The following is an 18,448-nucleotide window of genomic DNA, read 5'->3' on the forward strand; positions in this document are numbered from 1 at the left end:
AGAGAGCAAGTTTCTTTTCTTTTTTTTTTTTTGAGACGGAGTTTCACTCTTGTTGCCCAGGCTAGAGTGCAATGGTGTGATCTTGGCTCACTGCAGCCTCTGCCTCCCAGGTTCAAGCAATTCTCCCGTCTCAGCCTCTGGAGTAGCTAGGATTACAGGTGCCCGCCACCACACCTGGCTAATTTTTTGTATTTTTAGTAGAGACGAGGTTTCACCATGTTGGTCAGACTGGTCTCGAACTCCTGACCTTAGGTGATCCACCCGCCTCCACCTCCCAAAGTGCTGGGATTACAGGCGTGAGCCACCACGCTCAGCCGAGAGTTAGTTTCTTGATTGATAAAATGTTCACTCCTTGTTGATATTATCTCCGGTGTAGTTAGATGGCTACTGAATGTGTCCTGAGAGCAGGTCCTAAGAGTTTATTTTTCATGTTATTGTTGGGGAAAAAAAAAACCAGAAATATTTTAATAATAGGAATTAAAGATATGAAGACCCTGATATCTGAAAGTTGAGTGGTTCAAATACGGTGAGCAATGCACTCTTAACTAGACCCATATCTTAAGGGAAAAAAATGTTTTTAGTAGTTTTCTTGCTATCCTCTAATCTTCAGGAAAAAATTCTTAATAGGCAGTCTTGATGTAAATAAATCACAATTCTGTATATTTAAAAAGCTGCTTGTGCTACTGTGTCATTCCTCTGGAATTTTCAAAAGCTGAGATTTTTCTGTATACTTTGAAAGCTAATGAAATCTACCAGCCCACGGGGTAGTAAACAACCAAGAATTCTTGATGGAGGTATTGTAAAGAAAGGTGATAAGGGGCCGGGTGTGGTGGCTCAAGCCTGTAATCCCAGCACTTTGGAAGGCGCAGGCGGGTGGATCACGAGGTCAGGAGATCGAGACCATCCTGGCTAACACGTGAAACCCGGTCTCTACTAAAAACACAAAAAATTAGCCAGGCTTGGTGGCGGGCGCCTGCAGGGAGCCGAGATTGCGCCACTGCACTCCAACCTGGGCGAGTGAGACTCTGTCTCAAAACAACAAAACAAAACAAAAGAAAGGTGATAAGGCTATCTAATAAAGGACCCAAAGAACTCTCACTGAGCTCACCCAGAATGCTTTTCTGGATTAAAGCACAGACTGAAAACCCATTCTTAACATTAGTGACTTGGGTATGACTCATTTTGAAGAAAGAAAACTGCCTAAATCTATGGTTGCGCTTGCACACATTACAGGTCTCTGGAAATAAGATGCTTAAACAGGTTCTGTAATCTGATTCTTGCTAGGTGAGTGTCCCCTGACATTGCTTTCTTTTTTTTTTTTTTTTTTTTTTTTTTGTGATGGAGTCTCGCTCTGCCACCCAGGCTGTAGTGCAGTGGCTCACTGCAACCTCCATCTCTCGGGTTCAAGTGATTCTCCTGCCTCAGTCTCCCGAGTAGCTGGGACTACAGGCATGCACCACCACGCCTGGCTAATTTTTGTATTTTTAGTAGAGACAAGAGTTTCACCATGTTGGCCAGGCTTGTCTTGAATTCCTGACCTCAAGTGATTCACCCAACTCGGCCTCCAAAAGTGCTGGAATTACAGGCATGAGGCACTGTGTCTGGCCCCCTGACATTGCTTTCTAAAATAAGATTACCTGTAGTTATCAGTGTTCACCAAGCACGTATGAAACACAACGTATGTTAAGAGGCTCTTTAATTACATAAATGCTTATTTGGGGGATTCTTGTTCTCAGTCACCGTCTCTCTTTTGGATGGATATATATAATTTGATTGGCACTCCTATTGACACTTTATTTGGTTTGTGACTTGTTTGTCTAGGTGCCTTTCTATTAATATTTTTTTTTTCTGTTTAAACTGCTCTCTTTTTTTCAGTACAGCACTGGACGTTTTCTTTGAAATCTTCCAGATTCATTTGGTTGTCTTCCTTATGTCAGCTGTCTTATGCGGGAAAAGTGGTCACTGTTCAGTCAGTTCAGTCTACATAGCTGGCCATCTGAGTTTTTTTTTATTGAAACCAAAATAAAGCTTCAAAGAAATGAAGAAGCTGAGCCTCCCTCCTCTTCCTTTCAACTAACACCTACTGATGTTTATCTTGGAAATAATTTGATGTTTATTTGATGAAACCTGTAGTTAAGTGTTAAGGGAGATAACGTCAAGCTTCAGAACAGTGAGGAGAAACCTTTAGTATTGTGTGTCTAGCATTTGATGCAAGTGCTCTGCGGAACCCACGGAAGCTGGGATAAAAATGCTCGTCTGATCTCCAAATAGTCTCATCTGAATGTACTGAAGCATCACCGCATTCGTTCCAAATCTGAACCTGACCTACTTTTCCTCTTCATCTCCTGCCATCTCTTCCCTAGTTTGTCATCTTATTTTCCAGCACCATGAATAGTTCATAGTTTCTGATAAATATCTGATGTATGGCATCAGTTATATGACTATTTAAACATGACTCATAGTGAACTGTATTTAAATATTGATATGACTCCATGCGTTTTCAAAGAATATGTGGAATGTTCTTTTTGAGTGTCAGTTATTAATCACCTGTTTTCTGTTCAACTTTGGTTATCTTCAGTAAATTTTTTTTTTTTTTTTGAGACGGAGTCTCGCTCTGTCGCCCAGGCTGGAGTACAGTGGCCAGATCTCAGCTCACTGCAAGCTCTGCCTCCCGGTTCAAGTGATTCTCCTGCCTCAGCCTTCCGAGTAGCTGCAACTACAGGCGCCCACCACCATGCCTGGCTAATTTTTTATGTTTTTAGTAGAGGCGGGGTTTCACCGTGTTAGCCAGGATGGTCTCGATATCATGACCTCGTGATCTTCCCACCTTGGCCTCCTAAAGTGCTGGAATTACAGGTGTGAGCCACTGTGCCCGGCCCAGCTCTTTCTTAAAGAAAGCCTTGGCAAATATGGAAATTTTCTCTGTTCACTATGGTAAATAATTCTTGAGGTCACTAAACTCAGGATCTAAATAAAACAGATCAATGTGTTAGTACATGGAACAGAAGGCCATATTTTTGGTGATAACTGTTGACCCCACACTCACCCTGAGGTCTTCGTGTCAATGTCAGGATGTGTTTTAAAAGCCTAGGCTGTCAATCTTGTAATACAACTTTGGCTATCTTTCTTCTAGAGCCTTGCAAAGTAAAGCCAATCCTACTTAGGACCCAGTTAGGAATTTGGATATATGTGTTGTATTTGCATGTGATACTGCCCTTCATTTGAAAACACAGGCTTAAATTAGTGAAGTAAAACTCTTTTAGTCTGGATTACCCCCAAAATCTGTGAATTTGTACTAATTCAAAATCCTCTTTGTTGGTAACTGTTGTAGTGAGGTCTTTGGAAATTTTATCCCAGTAGCATGGAGGTGTTGCTTCTTCTCTTCATTCGTCTAGTTTTGTAGTCAGAACTGTTTATAGAATTGTAAGTTTAAAGTGACCCTATGCTGTGGTTTGAATATATGTGTTCCACCAAAATTCCTGTGTTGGAACCTAATGCCCAGTGTGATAGTATTGAGTAACAGCTGAGGCCTTTTGGGAAACGCTGAGGTCATGATTGTTCCACCCTCACTAATGGGATTAGTGCCCTTATAAAACATGTTGGGAAAAAAAAAAAAATAAAAACAAAAAAATAAAAATAAAAGAAACAGGTTGGAACCCAGGAATTTGAAGCTGGGGTGAGCCGTGATCATGCCACTGCACTCCATTCTGGGCCACAGAGTGAAGCTCTGGCCGGGCGTGGTGGCTCACGCCTGTAATCCCAGCACTTTGAGAGGCCAATGTAGGCAGATCACCTGAGGTCAGAAGTTGGAAACCAGCCTGGCCAACATAGTGAAATCCTGTCTCTACTGAAAAATGCAAAAAATAACTGGGCGTGGTGGCGAGCACCTGTGATCGCAGCTCCTCAGGAGGCTGAGGCAGGAGAATCACTTGAATCTGGGAGGTGGATGTTGAAGTGAGCCGAGATTGCGCCATTGCACTCCAGCCTGGGTGACAGAGTGAGACTCCTCAATAAAATAATAAAATAAAAACAAGAGTGAGGCTCTGACTCTTTAAAAAAAGAGAAATAATGTGCTAACTGCATCAGCACATATACTAAAATTGGAACCACAGAGAGATGAACATGGCTGCTATGCAAGAATGACAGTGCAAATTTGTGAAGCGTTCCATATATTTTGAAAAATAAAAAATAAAAAAGGTTTAAGGGAGTGCCCTAGTCCCCTTTTGTCCTTGATCTTGGACTTCCCAACCTGCAGAACTGTGAGAAATAAGTATCGATTCTTTATAAATTACCCAATCTAAGGTATTTTGTTAGGGCAGTAGGAATGGACTAAGACACCTACTAAACAAAAAGACAAAATTGTTGTGATTTTGATCTTAAGTTGGAAACATAAAACCATCGTTATAGAGAAGGCAAAACTAGGCCAAGATTTATTTTTTCAATGGCATTTAAAAATATTTAGTAGGCTCTTTTAATTATAACATTACAAAATAACACCTTTTAGTCTGTTGAGCACAGGCTTGTCTAGTGCTTACCACGTGCCAGGCAGGCCGCATTCTAAGCTTTGCACAGATTGACATTTTACTTTTTTTTTTTTTTTTTCTTGAGGCAGAGTTTTGCTCTGTTGCCCAGGCTGGAGTGCAGTGATGTGATCTCACCTCACTGCAAGTCCCGCCTCCCACATTCAAGCGATTCTTGTGCCTCAGCCTCCTGAGCAGCTGGGACTATAGACATGTACCACCAGGCCCAGCTAATTTTTGTGTTTTTAGTAGAGATGGGGTTTGGCCATGTTGGCCAGGGTGGTCTTGAACTCCAGGCCTCAAGTGATCCGCCTGCTTCAGTCTCCCAAAGTGTTGGGATTACAGGAGTGAACCACTGTGCCCAGCCCAAAGATGGACATTGTGAAATACAGCAGCGAGATGAGGTGGATTCTTTTATTATCCCATTGTACAAATGAAGAAACTGTGGCACAGAGAAATAAATAACAGGTTACGTAGCCAGTGTGACCCAGAACATCTTAGTTCATGTTGCATTTCTCTCATTTGCTGGAAGCACATATCAGTAAACAAAAAAAATAATGTTTTGCTTCCAGTTTGAGTAATGTTTCTGTGACTTCTTTAAGTGCTGTATATTTGCTGCATTTGCTGGGAGTGAACGAGGCCCTGAAGCTTTCGTAGATCTGTGCAGGAACTGGAGTGAGCCAGTGTGTGCCACCATGGGTGTCCCTCGATGTCCTCTCCTCTTGTCCCTTCAACTGCGCTCTGTGGGAGTCGGGCGTGTGGGGACAGTTCACAGGAACAAAATAGAAGCTCCAACCAAGAGCTGCAGGATTTAAGAACAAGGCTGCAAAACAAGTACATGGAGCTGGCACGCAAACTCAGGGCTTTCTGAAACGCAAACTTCAGCGTTTAATTAAATGGGGGTGGGAGGGGACTCTCAACTGAGATACTGAACTGCACTGTGTCTCTACAAAATGCGAGTGTCCCACATTTTAAGGGTGAATGAATATCTCTAAAAGAAAACACCTCTCTCATTCACGTCTATTCTGTATGCTTTCTTGATTGGCTGAGAAAGGAGTGAAATCATGCTCTCCTTTCATGCCCCTCCTTCGACTAGGAAGGAGTTCTTTGATGCACCATTAATAGTTTTAGCAATTACTCTCAACCACAGTGAATGTGTAACTCCTGTTTTCTTTTAAATTTGATCAATGACTCCGTTGTTATTAAAATGCAGGAAAGAGTAGAAGTTTTTGTGTGTATATACCTGTGATGAGTGTGGTTGAGAATGGTCCTGTGGCTTTATTTCTCTTTTTTGTTCAACTTTATTTTTTAGATCAGTTTCACGTTCACACAAAATCGAGTGGAAGGTACAGAGGTTTCCCATACAAGTCTTGCCCCCGCCCATGCGTAGTTTCCCTCACTATCAACATCCCCCAGCAGAGTACATCTGTCACAATTGATAAACTTGCATTGACACATCATTGTCACCCAAAGTCCTTTGTTTACATTAGGGTTCCCTCTTGGTGTACCTTCTATGAGTTTGGACAAATTTATAATGACACGTATCTACAATTAGAGTAGCATCATTTTATCTCTTTATAAATGTTCAAGTCAGGGCTTCTTAATTTAAGGGGGATTAAATGATCATAAGTGCAATTGTTATGTCATTGTGCTTATTAATAATCTGTTTAAAGTATCTGTAATGCTTTGTGTTATAACTTTAAACAACAGAAAAGGTTGTTATTTGTAACAGTACATCTTTGCTCTGCTTGGTAATGTCTTTGAGGAGTCGAAGTAAGTCTAGGAAAAAAAAGTCAACTCAGTTTAGAAAAAAAAAGAAGGTAATCGTAAGCATTTTTTTTCCTTCTAAAAAGATTTCTTTGTGTGGGGGCAGGGAGGACATGTCTTTAAATAAGTGAACATGTGCTTGTAAAATGTTTTTTAAGCGCTCTCATCCCTGTAAGTCTGTGCCTTTCTGAAAATCTGGGTATGAAACCAGATCATGTGTGTAAAGGGAAAGGGAACATTCTGGAACACCTGTAGTCTGTTGCCTCCAGCAAGTTGACATGCTAACATGGTAGGTGACAAAAGGGCATCATGATAAAGCCGCTGAGACTTATATTCTTGCTTTTTTTTTTTTTTTTTTTGGAGCGGGAGTCTCATTCTGTCTCCCAGGTTGGAGTGCAGATCTCCCAGATCTTGGACTTACTGCAACCTCCACCTCCTGGGTTCAAGCAGTTCTCCTGCCTCAGCCTCCTGAGTAGCTTGGACTACAGGCGTGGTGTGTACCACCACCACACCCAGCTGATTTTTGTATTTTTAGTAGGGACAGGGTTTTGCCACGCTGGCCAGGCTAGTTTCGAGGTCCTGACCTCAGGTGATTTGCGTGCCTCAGCCTCCCAAAGTGCTGGGGTTACAGTCATTTACCACCGCGCCCCGCCCCCTCCAACCTTCTTAACTTCAGTTTCCTGTGTCTAACTTGACACTACTGATGTCTGCCTTGCGCTCTGAATTAGCAGAGGGTGAGGACTGGCGGGGCACAGAGTAATGCCCCCATGAGGGTTGGCTGTTCCTGCCATTCTCCCTGTTCTAATCTAGATCTCTGTTTCCTTTATAGCATTCACAACACATGGTCATTATTTTATTTGTGAATTTGTTTTACTTGTTTGTGGTCTGTGTCTTACCATATGATCTCGTTGTTGGTGAACTTGTCTTTTTTTGAGACGGAGTCTTGCTCTGTTGCCCTGGCTGGTGTGCAGCGGCCGGATCTCAGCTCACTGCAAGCTCCGCCTCCCGGGTTTACGCCATTCTCCTGCCTCAGCCTCCCAAGTAGCTAGGACCACAGTTGCCCACCACCACGCCCGGCTAGTTTTTTTTTTTTTTTTTTTTGTATTTTTTTAGTAGAGACGGGGTTTCACTGTGTTAGCCAGGATGGTCTTGATCTCCTGACCTCGTGATCCGCCTGTCTCGGCCTCCCAAAGTGCTGAGATTACAGGTTTGAGCCACCGCGCCCGGCCGAACTTGTCTTATTTTATGTGTGACTCTAACCATTTCCCTTCCGAGTCTGTCATGAAAGCTTTATGCCTGCAGGCCCTGTGTCTGTCTATCTCCTTAACACCCTGCACCTTGGTTCTCACCGAATGCTTGTCCACTGCCAGCAGAAAACAAAGCACTGCTGTGTCCCTGCAAAGCACTGCAGCTCTTGCCAGAATGTTCATCGTGTGTAACTTTTCAAGTGCAATAAGTAAAATAAGTTTACTATGTGAAACTGGATAAAGATAACTTTTTGCAAATATATCCTTACATTGTAAACTATCAGATAGGGTTGAAGTTTTCTAACTGATATTTTAGGTTCTTAAATATTGGAAGGGAACTTTTAATTTGGTAAGAGTCTATACATGAAAATATTTCCTTTGCATACCTTCTTGATAAGATTATACGCATTGTACATTCTCGGAATCTGGAGGACACAATAATGAAGTGAAAGGTGGCTTTAACACCACGTGTGCTTTTTCAGACAAGTAAATTAGTCCATGCCAGTGTAACGGAATCTGCTTATAAGTGATCTACTTTAACATCAGACTGGATTCTCTGTGGTGTCACTTTTTGTTTGATTTGTTTTGTGTATATAGGTAACAATGATATCAAACCTCAAATATAAATAAAACATAATAGTGTTTTCCAGTATCAGGAAAACAGATTCCTTAAGGATCCCTGATGCATGAGTGTCTAGGGGCCTAGGTTCTAGTTAGTAAACTCTACTAAGTTGAGGATCTGACACTGGGCACGACCAGAGGAATCCCGGGAGTCATCGTTTACAACTCTGCATTTTAGGGGTGAGGGAGCTCGTGACAGAGAGCCTGAGTGTGGCCCACAAGCACACTGCCATTGTGTACATCGTCAGACTTAAGAGTTCTCTTTTAGCCATGGGACTTGATAGGAGGGAAGGCATTGAATATATGTTTGTGTTTATGTATATCAAAAATACTGTAATTATAGTTTGTTTTTTTTTTTTGAGACGGAGTCTCGCTCTGTTGCCAGGCTGGAGTGCTGTGGTGCAATCTCGGCTCACTGCAACCTCCGCCTCCCGGGTTCAAGCGATTCTCCTGCCTCAGCCTCCTGAGTAGCTGGGATTACAGACGCATGCTACCATGCCCGGCTAATTTTTGTATTTGTAGTAGAGACGGGGTTTCACCAGTTTGGCCAGGCTGGTCTCAATCTCTTGACCTTGGGATCCACCCACCTTGGCCTCCCAAAGTGCTAGGATTACAGATGTGAGCCACCATGCCCGGCTGATACTATAATTATAGTTTTAAAAAATGTACTTAAACTTCACTGTTGAAGTGGGACTTTTTTTTTCCCTGTAGTGACTGTCAAGTAATTTATATTTAAAATTATTTTTGCTTTCTCCCATTCTGAAGATGGAGCTTTATGTTATAATTGTTGATATTGCAACAGACATCTTATAAATGCTAAATCTAAATGCCAAATATATGATATAATTGTATTCAGGAGACCAAATCTATCAATACCACTTTGTTTCCATGGTTAATTTCTTTTTAAAAATACTCTTACCTCAGCAATTTAATATGAGATTAATGATAGTAAATTTTATAGGCCTTTACAAATTAGTAGGCTCTGTGTAGAAAGTTACCTTTTTTTCTCTAGGCAGAAAATCTCAGTTTTTGCTGTTTGGCTCACTTTTAAAAAAAACAAAAACATACAGAGAAAAATTGCTGGAGTGGCCAAAGGAAAAATGGAGAAAGGGATAAAAGAAAGATAGAAGAAGAAATTGAGGTCACAGTGAATAAATACATTGCTCAGGATAACTCAAGGATTAGCAGAAGCCCCAGGATTCAGAACCAAGTCTGTATAATGCCTGAGCTTGTGTGCTGGCTTCCATGAAGTCCAAACGTAAAACTAGGGGACAGTAGTGCATTACTACTAGTAAGTCAAATAATATCAATGTGTGGATAGAGAAAAAAAAATCAAGAGAATTCCAGGAAACAACAACAACAAAACACGGTTAGATGTTTTCTAGAATCTTCTATAATTATTGGAGAAGGCTTCTCTAGGGTATTTGGAGGAAGTCTTTCAGCCAGAAACAACCGCCACAACTTGTCCCAGCTGTGGGGTGGGCTTGACCTCTTTAAAAGACGGTTGAGACTGTCTTGACAAGAACCCAACACTCCTTGTAAAATTAAAGACCTGGCTGGGTGCAGTGGCTCACGCCTGTAATCCCAGCACTTTGAGAGGCCAAGGCGGGTGGATCATGAGGTCAGGAGTTCGAGACCAGCCTGGCCAACATGGTGAAACCCTGTCTCTAAAAAGAAAAAAAATTAGCTGGGCGTGGTGGCGCGTGCCTGTCATTCTAGCTACTCGGGACGCTGAGGCAGGAGAATCGCTTGAACCTGGGAGACAGAGGTTGCAGTGAGCCAAGATCGCACCATTGCACTCCATCCTGGGTGACAGGGCGAGACTGCAACTCAATAAACAAACAAACAAACAAACAAATAAATAAATAAAAGACCTCTGGAAAGGGGGAGACTCTAGACTGTGGGAGATGTGGCTGCCCTGAAAACTGGCTGAACTTTGTTAAATACAACTCATGAGTAGAGGAATGAATAGTGTTGTGTTTTGTGTCAACTCACATCTCTGTGACTAGATGCAGGCTTCTTGGGATATTTGTAACTTGAAGAAATCTGGAAGGACCTCATTCTCTAATTGCCCATTTTCCCAGTTTGCTTTACAAATCATTCTGTGGAAAGTCTTTTTGAAAAGAGCATGCTTGCTCCCTCTCAGCCTCTGGGGTTCTGAACGCTTTGGCCATGACCACTGAGGATCACCCTGCCTTCCATCAGTTAGCTTGTGTCACCTTATAAAAGTCATTGGGCCATTGCAGTGGCTTGCACCTGTAATCCCAGCATTTTGTGAGGCTGAGGCCGGTGGATTGCCCAAGTACAGGAGTTCAAGACCAGCCTGGGTAACGTGGCGAAATCCTGTGTCTACAAAAAATACAAAAATTAGCTGGGCATGGTAGCGCACCTGTAGTCCCAGCTACTCCGAAAGCTGAGGTGGGAGGATTGCTTGTGTCTGGGAGGCAGAGGCTGCAGTGAGCCGAGATTGCACTGTTGCACTCCAGCCTGGGCGACAGAGCCAGACCCTGTTTCTAAATAAAGAAATAAATAGATAAATGCCATTTGGATTTCTGAAAGCAAGGTTTATCTTTTAAATGTCATCTGGATTTCTGACTGTTGGATTCTTCAAGTTCTGAACATGTAAAGTATAGGCCACTGGATCTCAGAGCTTTTTATCCAGGTAACCAGAGGCTGAGAAAATAACCTGTAGGTTCTATAAAGGACGTGGATCCTGACTTCATACAGGCCAAAAACTATGTTACTGTGTTTTCATCTGGTTTAGAGGATGGGAAACCATCAGTGTTATTATGCCTTCATTCAATTACGAAAGAAATCGGTTGAATACCAGACTGCTCAATGAATGTAGTTTCTGTGTATTTTCCGACTTTGGGATCGATCTGAAGTTGTGCCTCTAACCACAAATGCTGCTTCTTCAAAAGGTGCCAGTGGTTGGGGATCAACTTTGATGTGGCCTATAAAGTTCCTGGGCCAGCACTTAGGCCTGCCTTTCAGGACATAACCCCTCAGCTAGATTTAAGAAATTGCATCTCTTTCAGTGTGAGACAGCGACAGGAATGAAGTGTGTTCGTATCCGTGTGCTGGCGCTTCGTATGTACATTTATGTTGCATCTTTAACTTAAAAAATCAGTAGACTTTATGTTATGAGAATCAGAGGATAAATGCACTACAGAGGATGAGAAAATATTTAGCATTTTTGTGGTCTCTCTTCAGCAGTGCCTCCCTCTTTCCCGGAAAAGGACATTGGTGACCAGAAAAATTGTGATTCTGTTTGCATCCCAGGCCACCATGGAGTTGTCTTATGCGTAGACTGGCCATAGCCCAGGGTCATCCCTCTTCTCTCTGTCTTGTTCTCAGTTGCTTATCATCATTTCCATTCAAACACTTGAATATTCCAGATCTGGGATAGTGGGCAGATGGTTTCATGCTATTCAATTTTCTAGTAAATATCTTTTCAAGGGTTACTTGTAGTCAGTCATACTGTCAGAATTCTCACTTCAGCTCTAAATGGGACAGTCCCTTGGCTCACACTTAAATTTAACCCAGTGCTTGTAAACTGTTGAAATTAAAGGACCTAGTTGATACCTAATGTCCATTATCTGGAGTAGCCTCTGTCGGTAGCTGGATGTATTCATTTGATGTGAAAACTATTGTGTCATAGTTGACAATAAAAGAATTTTTTGAGCATTCGCTGCCACCATGTGCTGGATAAGACTTTCGTAGTTAAAATATCTGTTTCAGCCCCAACTGGACATGACTCTTGGGTATGCTGTTGTTTAATAATCACTACATGAGACAGTTCAATGTTTATCCAAAGATTGGACATTCTCATTGCATACATTTGAGGGTTAATAAAACCAGGCTCAAGACACTTCAGTATTTTTTTAAACTCTAAATGATGCCCCCTGTAGAATGTGAATGATTTCCAGCCCGTACTATAACACCATGTCCTAAAACATGCATATTTCTGGGTGCCTACAAGATGGCACAGAATGAGTCAACACCATAATATCTTAAAAAATATGTACCACACTGCCATTGTGCTTGTTGATAGTTTAAAAAGCACGTTTACATGTGGTGCGTCTATTCTAAGGCTCCTTGATTTCCTTCTCTTTGTACCACCATTCCACGGGCTGTAGCATCCTTTAAGTATGGAGGCCCTGCTCCGTGTCATAGTGACCATCAACAAACACTCCCATCCCCAATTAATTGTAGTTTGCAAAATTATATATGTGTTGCATCGTAGAAACTAATTGGCCTAAGTATTACTATAGACAAACACTTACTAAAATCTAGAGGTCTTCTTTTTTGTATTTTGGTGGCGCTATTTTATTTTCTGAGATCTCAAACTTTTACACTTTCATGACCCTTGTGAGCTCAGACCCCCTTACCCTGTGCCTGCAGGGCCCAACGCAGGAACCATCCCTGTTGCTGGCCTTGCATTGATGGTGGGCCTGTCCTGTGTGGGGTGCAGTAAATGTGAGTCTTCCTGCAGCCTTCTTGCTTTCATCCAGAAGCAAATTTGGTCAAAACAAGAAGCCATCTGCTCCTCTCTTGGGGATGCCTGTAGCAGCAAGTCAGGATTTTTATCTCCTTGGATTGCAACATTCAGGGCCTTCTGTGTGGTAGATCCCTCCTGAGCTTCGGGGCCAGCAAAAGTCTGGATGGGTATGATTAACTGGTGAGGAATTTCAGAAGCCAGATGCAGTTACTGTTCAACCATGAGGCTTTTCCAGTCACATTCAGTCAATGCTAAGTCATTTTCCTGGCATACGCTTTTTTTTAACCCTACCTAAAATCACTTTTTAGGTAGGGTTAAAACCCTTTGAGTTTGAGAGCTCGGAAAATAAAACAGTGCCACCAAAATACAAAAAAGAAGACCTCTAGATTTTAATAAGTGACCACAACCTTTTTACCTTTTTTTAAACTTCAATTTAGACTCTGTTTTTTTCTATAAATGATTCTTTTGTCTGTAGTAACATTTCTCTATCTTTCTGTCTTCCGACTTTATTAATTTTTCTTCAACCCACAACTTGACCTAAGTCTTTTTCTTGACCATTTGTAAGGCTTCTCATTCTAATGTGTTTTAAGGATTTCCTTTTATTTTTACCTATTGCTGACACTCTTCTTGCTAGTGCTGTTTTGTCCGCCTATACTGAGGTACACCATTGATTTTAATTTTTTTTCTTCTTTTTGTTTTTAAGACTGGAGTCCGCCGGGCGCGGTGGCTCAAGCCTGTAATCCTAGCACTTTGGGAGGCCGAGACGGGCGGATCACGAGGTCAGGAGATCGAGACCATCCTGGCTAACACAGTGAAACCCCGTCTCTACTAAAAAATACAAAAAACTAGCCGGGCGAGGTGGCGGGCGCCTGTAGTCCCAGCTACTCGGGAGGCTGAGGCAGGAGAAGGGCGTGAACCCGGGAGGCGGAGCTTGCAGTGAGCTGAGATCCGGCCACTGCACTCCAGCCTGGGCGACAGAGCGAGACTCCGTGTCAAAAAAAAAAACCACTGGAGTCTTAGTCTGTCTTCCAAGCTGGAGTGCAGTAGTGTGATCTCAGCTCACTGTAACCTCCGCCTCTTGGGTTCAAGCAATTCTCATGCCGAGTAGCAGGGGTTACAGTCATGCCCCACCACGCCCAGCTAATTTTTGTATGTTTTTTTAAGTAGAGATGGGGTTTCACCATGCTGGCCAGGCTGGTCTCAACCTGACCTCAAGTGATCTGCCTGCCTCGGCCTCCCAAAGTGCTGGGGTGATAGGCGTGAGCCACCGCGCCAGGCCCTGGTTTTAATTTGAGGCATATTCCACTTGGCTTTAAAAGGTCACTTTGTTCTTTATAAAAACTTTGCACTTCATAAGAAGTGTGTTCTTTGATGAACTTATCTATTCTTTTCTGAAATGTTCTGCATTGACTTTATGGTAACTATTAACAATCAGCCTAATTTTTTGTTACTATTTATTTTTTACAGCATGAGTATATAATTTATGTGGAGAAGTCAGTGAGCAAACTTGGCATTTTTAAGTGATCCTATGATCTGAATACTGGTCATTGAGAAAAGTTTGTTTGAGAGATGATCGTAGGCGAAGGGGTCGCATGAATATCGTATCGTCAAATGTACTGAAATATTTTAACCTGAAGTTTTTGGTGTTTGAAGAGTGGTTTTGAGAAATCTACACTCTGTTAGATTTAGATTTTGCTGCATAGAACAGAAAACCTAAAACTATAATGGCTTACGTGAGAGAAAAGGTTAACTCTTCTTATATTAAATTCCAGAAATGGGTTCTAGGGCTAATCTGGCTGTTGAGGGGTGTGATCAAGTTTCCAGATTTCGGATATCCCAAATACCCTGATTTTATCATTACACATTGTAGACAAGTATCAAAATATCACATGTACCCCCAAAATATGTAAAATGATTATACGTCAATATAAAAACATTAAATATATGTTAAAAAGGTTTCAGACTCATCTCTCAGCTCTTCCTTCCACAGTGTTGGTTTCTGTCTTTAGGGTCCAAAACAGTGGCTGGAGCTCCAACTGTCTTTGTCTAGCAGCAGGAGGAGATGGGGAAGAACAAAAGCTTTCTCAGAAGGCTGTGCAGTATTTCAGCTCATATTTTGTTTTCTAGGACCTAGCAGTGGAGTTACGAACATACTTTAGTGGAAGAAGAACATAAGCATTGGATGTGAGGGTAGTGGTGGTGGTAGTGGTGAAAGTTGGTTCAGCAAGACCCCCACATTTCTGGCTGGGCAATGGGGTGGATGTGGTTCTAGTCTCTTGGGAGGGAGCACAGGAGAAGGAGAAGGTTCGGGTAGGTGAGAAAGGTAGTGATGAGCTCACTTGGGGAAATGTTGAGTTCGAAGGATATTCTGTTGAATCAATTGTAGACCACTGTGTGCATGAATCTGAAGCTCAAGAAATAATCCAGTGGGCTGTAGAGTGTAGACAAAGAATCCTCAGCATCCCAGAGGGCTTTCAAAACCCTTCAACTGGATGGGTCTCCCAGGAAGTGCACCAAGACGGAATTGATGAGCGCCAAGGGTGACAGCCCCTTAAACCTTTGGAGGAAGTCATGGACAGAGGGCAGAGGAGAGGAGCTTAGACTGGGACTTGGAGATGAGAAAGCTAGGTCTGGGGAGAATTAAATGGAGGCTGTGACTGGGGAGTAAGCTCATGATAAGAAACAGCTGTGTTTTCTTTAAGTCTTTATTGTCTTATTTAATTTTTGTAAATCCCCTCTCATGTAAAGGTATTATTATCCCTATTTCGTAATTGTGAATCAACAGGCTCAGAGGGTAGGTGACTTGCTCTGTGCCGTGCAGCAGAAAGGGATGGAACTCTTGCCTGACACCCAAGCATGTGTTTTGGAGCTGTTCTCTGTGGATTTTGTGCCTTGGCACCACACCTCCTGGGGAGTTTAACCGCCTGTCCAGAGTTTTTGACCTGGTACGTGCTGTGTAGCAACCTGTCTGTTTGCTCTCAGGCAGAATACATAGAAGAAGGAATTAGAGTTAAGAAACAAAAAGACTATCTTGTTTCCCCATCTTAAAAAGTTCCCATGTGACATTGTTTTTCACTGATAATATTGTTGCAAACCAAAAAGTGCCCGATTAATCTTTGCAGCATCCTTTAGACCTGAATCACACTCTCATCTGATCATAGGAACTGAGTCACTGGTGAAGTACGTTCGTCTAAGACTCCGGACAGGAGTCAGTCAAGTTTTTCTTAAAGGGCTAGATAATAAGTACTGTAGACTTTCCCAGCCATGCAGTTTCTGTTGCAGTTCCTCAACTCCGTTCTTGCAGTGTGAAAGCACTTACTGATAATACGTCAATGAATGGCCATGGCTGTGTTTCAATAAAACTTTATTTAAAAAAAAATCAGGCAGCCCAGTGTAGTGACCTCTGCTCTAGAAGAGAAGACTAATTCTAGAATGTCTAGCTCATAATCTGGCAAGTAAAATAATCTGACAAAATCGTAAAATCAATTATTTTTCGTTATTTTCAAAGTTCACAATATTTAGTTACTTTAAAAATGACTTATTTCTATAGTGATTATTTATTTATTTGTTTATTATTTAAGACAGGATCTCTCTCTGTCACTCAGGCAGTGCAGTGGCATGATAATGGCTCACTGCAGCCTCACCCTCCTGGGCTCAAGCAATTCTCCCACCTTAGCCCCTCCCAGTAGCTGAGAGTACAGGCGTACACCACCCTGCCCAGCTAATTTTTTGTGTTTTTTGTAGAGATGGGGATCTCACTATGTTTCCCAGGCTGGTCTGGAACTCCTGGACTGAAGTCATCCTCATACCTTGGCCTCCCAAAGTGCTGGGATTACAGGCATGAGCTACTATGTCTGGCTTATAATTATCTTTTTCAAGTGTAATGATGGTTTCAGGAGAACAGATGCAAACTATGACATTAGATTCCCCACTTTCTTCTCTATTTTGTTTTTTTCTGTGTAGTCTTTTTGGAATTCTGATTAATCATGGTCCTTCCCAGTCTCTCAGAATGACCCATGTATTTCAAAACTATTGTCTTAATCATGAAGACCCTCAGTTACCAAATTGAGAAGTTTATGTTGCTTTGACCACCACCTGTGTGCATCCCAATACTGGGGGTTACAGACTGCAATCTGTGATCAAGGGAGAGCTTGGATACCCGCTTTATTAACAAATTTACATGGTTTTGGTTTTTGTTTTTTTGTTTTTTTGTTTTTTTTTTTTTGAGATGGATTCTCGCTCTGTCACCCAGGCTGGAGTACAGTGGCGCGATCTTGGCTCATTGCAAACTCCGCCTCCCAGGTTCACACCATTCTCCTGCCTCAGCCTTCTGAGTAGCTGGGACCACAGGTGCCTGCCACCACGCCCGGCTAACTTTTTGTATTTTTAGTAGAAACGGGGTTTCATCGTGTTAGCCAGGACGGTCTTGATCTCCTGACCTCGTGATCCACCTGCCTCGGCCTCCCAAAGTGCTGGGATTACAGGCGTGAGCCACCGCGCCCGGCCTAATTAATTTACATGTGTTTTACTCACCAGTGATGAGAAGGCCACCGACACATTCGGGAGGCTTTATGGAACAGAGAAATCCTTCAACATTAGTTACTATATCTAGTGTTTTTATTTGTGTTATGCAGAAGATGTACATAGCTATTTTGGAAAAGCATTATAAGTAGAACTTGCATGTTGATAGATTTAGGATGTGTTTGGATTACAAATCTCCATTTGTACTATACTGGAGAGTTTTTGGTAATTTAAACCAGACTAGATCTTTAAGGGAAAATATTTTTCTTTTCTCAGAGAACAAACCAGGAAAACTTTAGCATCTTGAAGGTAAATTAGTGTTGATTATGACAAATGAGAATAATTAAATTGCCAATAGTCATAAGCAGATTCTCTTCTTTTTAGCCGTTAGTTCTCATTTATTTGTAATTGGAAAAACAAATATCTGCTAACATAATTGTAATTCATCTTTTGTGTTCATTTTTAAAGTGCCTTTTCCTTTCCAGGCAAGCTGCACTCATGCATGGCAGTGTTACAAGGTGGGGCTTGTGGACTGAGTTTGGGGAGTGCTATGAATCTATTAGGATGACCTATCACAGTCAAGATTCAGTAATTCCAAGTAAAGGGAGACACTTTTGCCTGACTTAGATAATGGTCTGGATTTTAGCGTAGTTTTTTTGGAAATGCAGTTCTGTCACTTTCAAAGCTATGTTACAAACGGAATAAGTCTGTGTGAATGAGTAAAGGCAGGTAAGTTGATAAAAGCATTCAGTTTGCAACAGATCTTCAGTGTATCATGGTACTCAATACAGTTTTTGAATAATCACATTTATTTATCAGATTTTAATTGGAGAAGATTTGCAGAACCCAGCTTTGAATCACTACAAAGTATGAATCCTGTCATCTGGAATACTTAAATTTAGTATGGACTGATCTGAAGACATTTTAGGTTTGAATAAGAAAAAGAGGCCCAATATAAAAACAGAGAGAATAAATCTTAAAGCACCATCTATGTTGGATATCCTTATTGCGACAGATCCCACATTGGACAGATGATTTCAGTTGACACCAAAGGAAGTAAGAATTTTCTGAGACTGACGGGTATCTTGGTAAATGTTCCCTCTTTGCAGGTGGTCGTAGATAATTTCAATTCACCCTCTGCTTCCTCTGCTTTCTTCTAACCGAGGAAGGTGTAGCTTTGATATATTCCCCTCCTCATGTTACATGATCATTTATTCTAACTGGCAACATTTTATTTATTTGCTTATTTGGACCCATTGTTCCAAACATGT

The 18,448-nt window shown here is 41.8% G+C and overlaps 1 protein-coding gene and 1 non-coding gene across 2 annotated transcripts in view; both read left to right on the forward strand.

Annotated features, from left to right (window-relative positions):
* The window catches only part of BASP1 (brain abundant membrane attached signal protein 1), a 60,552-nt gene that overhangs the window by 19,320 nt on the left and 22,784 nt on the right, over positions 1-18,448 (forward strand). The gene's annotated exons all lie outside the window — the stretch shown is intronic.
* Positions 4,071-4,175, forward strand: LOC116275101. Its single transcript, XR_004184065.1, has one exon. It is a non-coding gene; the product is annotated as a U6 spliceosomal RNA (small nuclear RNA).

Source organism: Papio anubis, chromosome 5 (genome assembly GCF_008728515.1).
Source record: "Papio anubis isolate 15944 chromosome 5, Panubis1.0, whole genome shotgun sequence".
In the NCBI taxonomy this organism is placed as follows: Eukaryota; Metazoa; Chordata; class Mammalia; order Primates; family Cercopithecidae; genus Papio; species Papio anubis.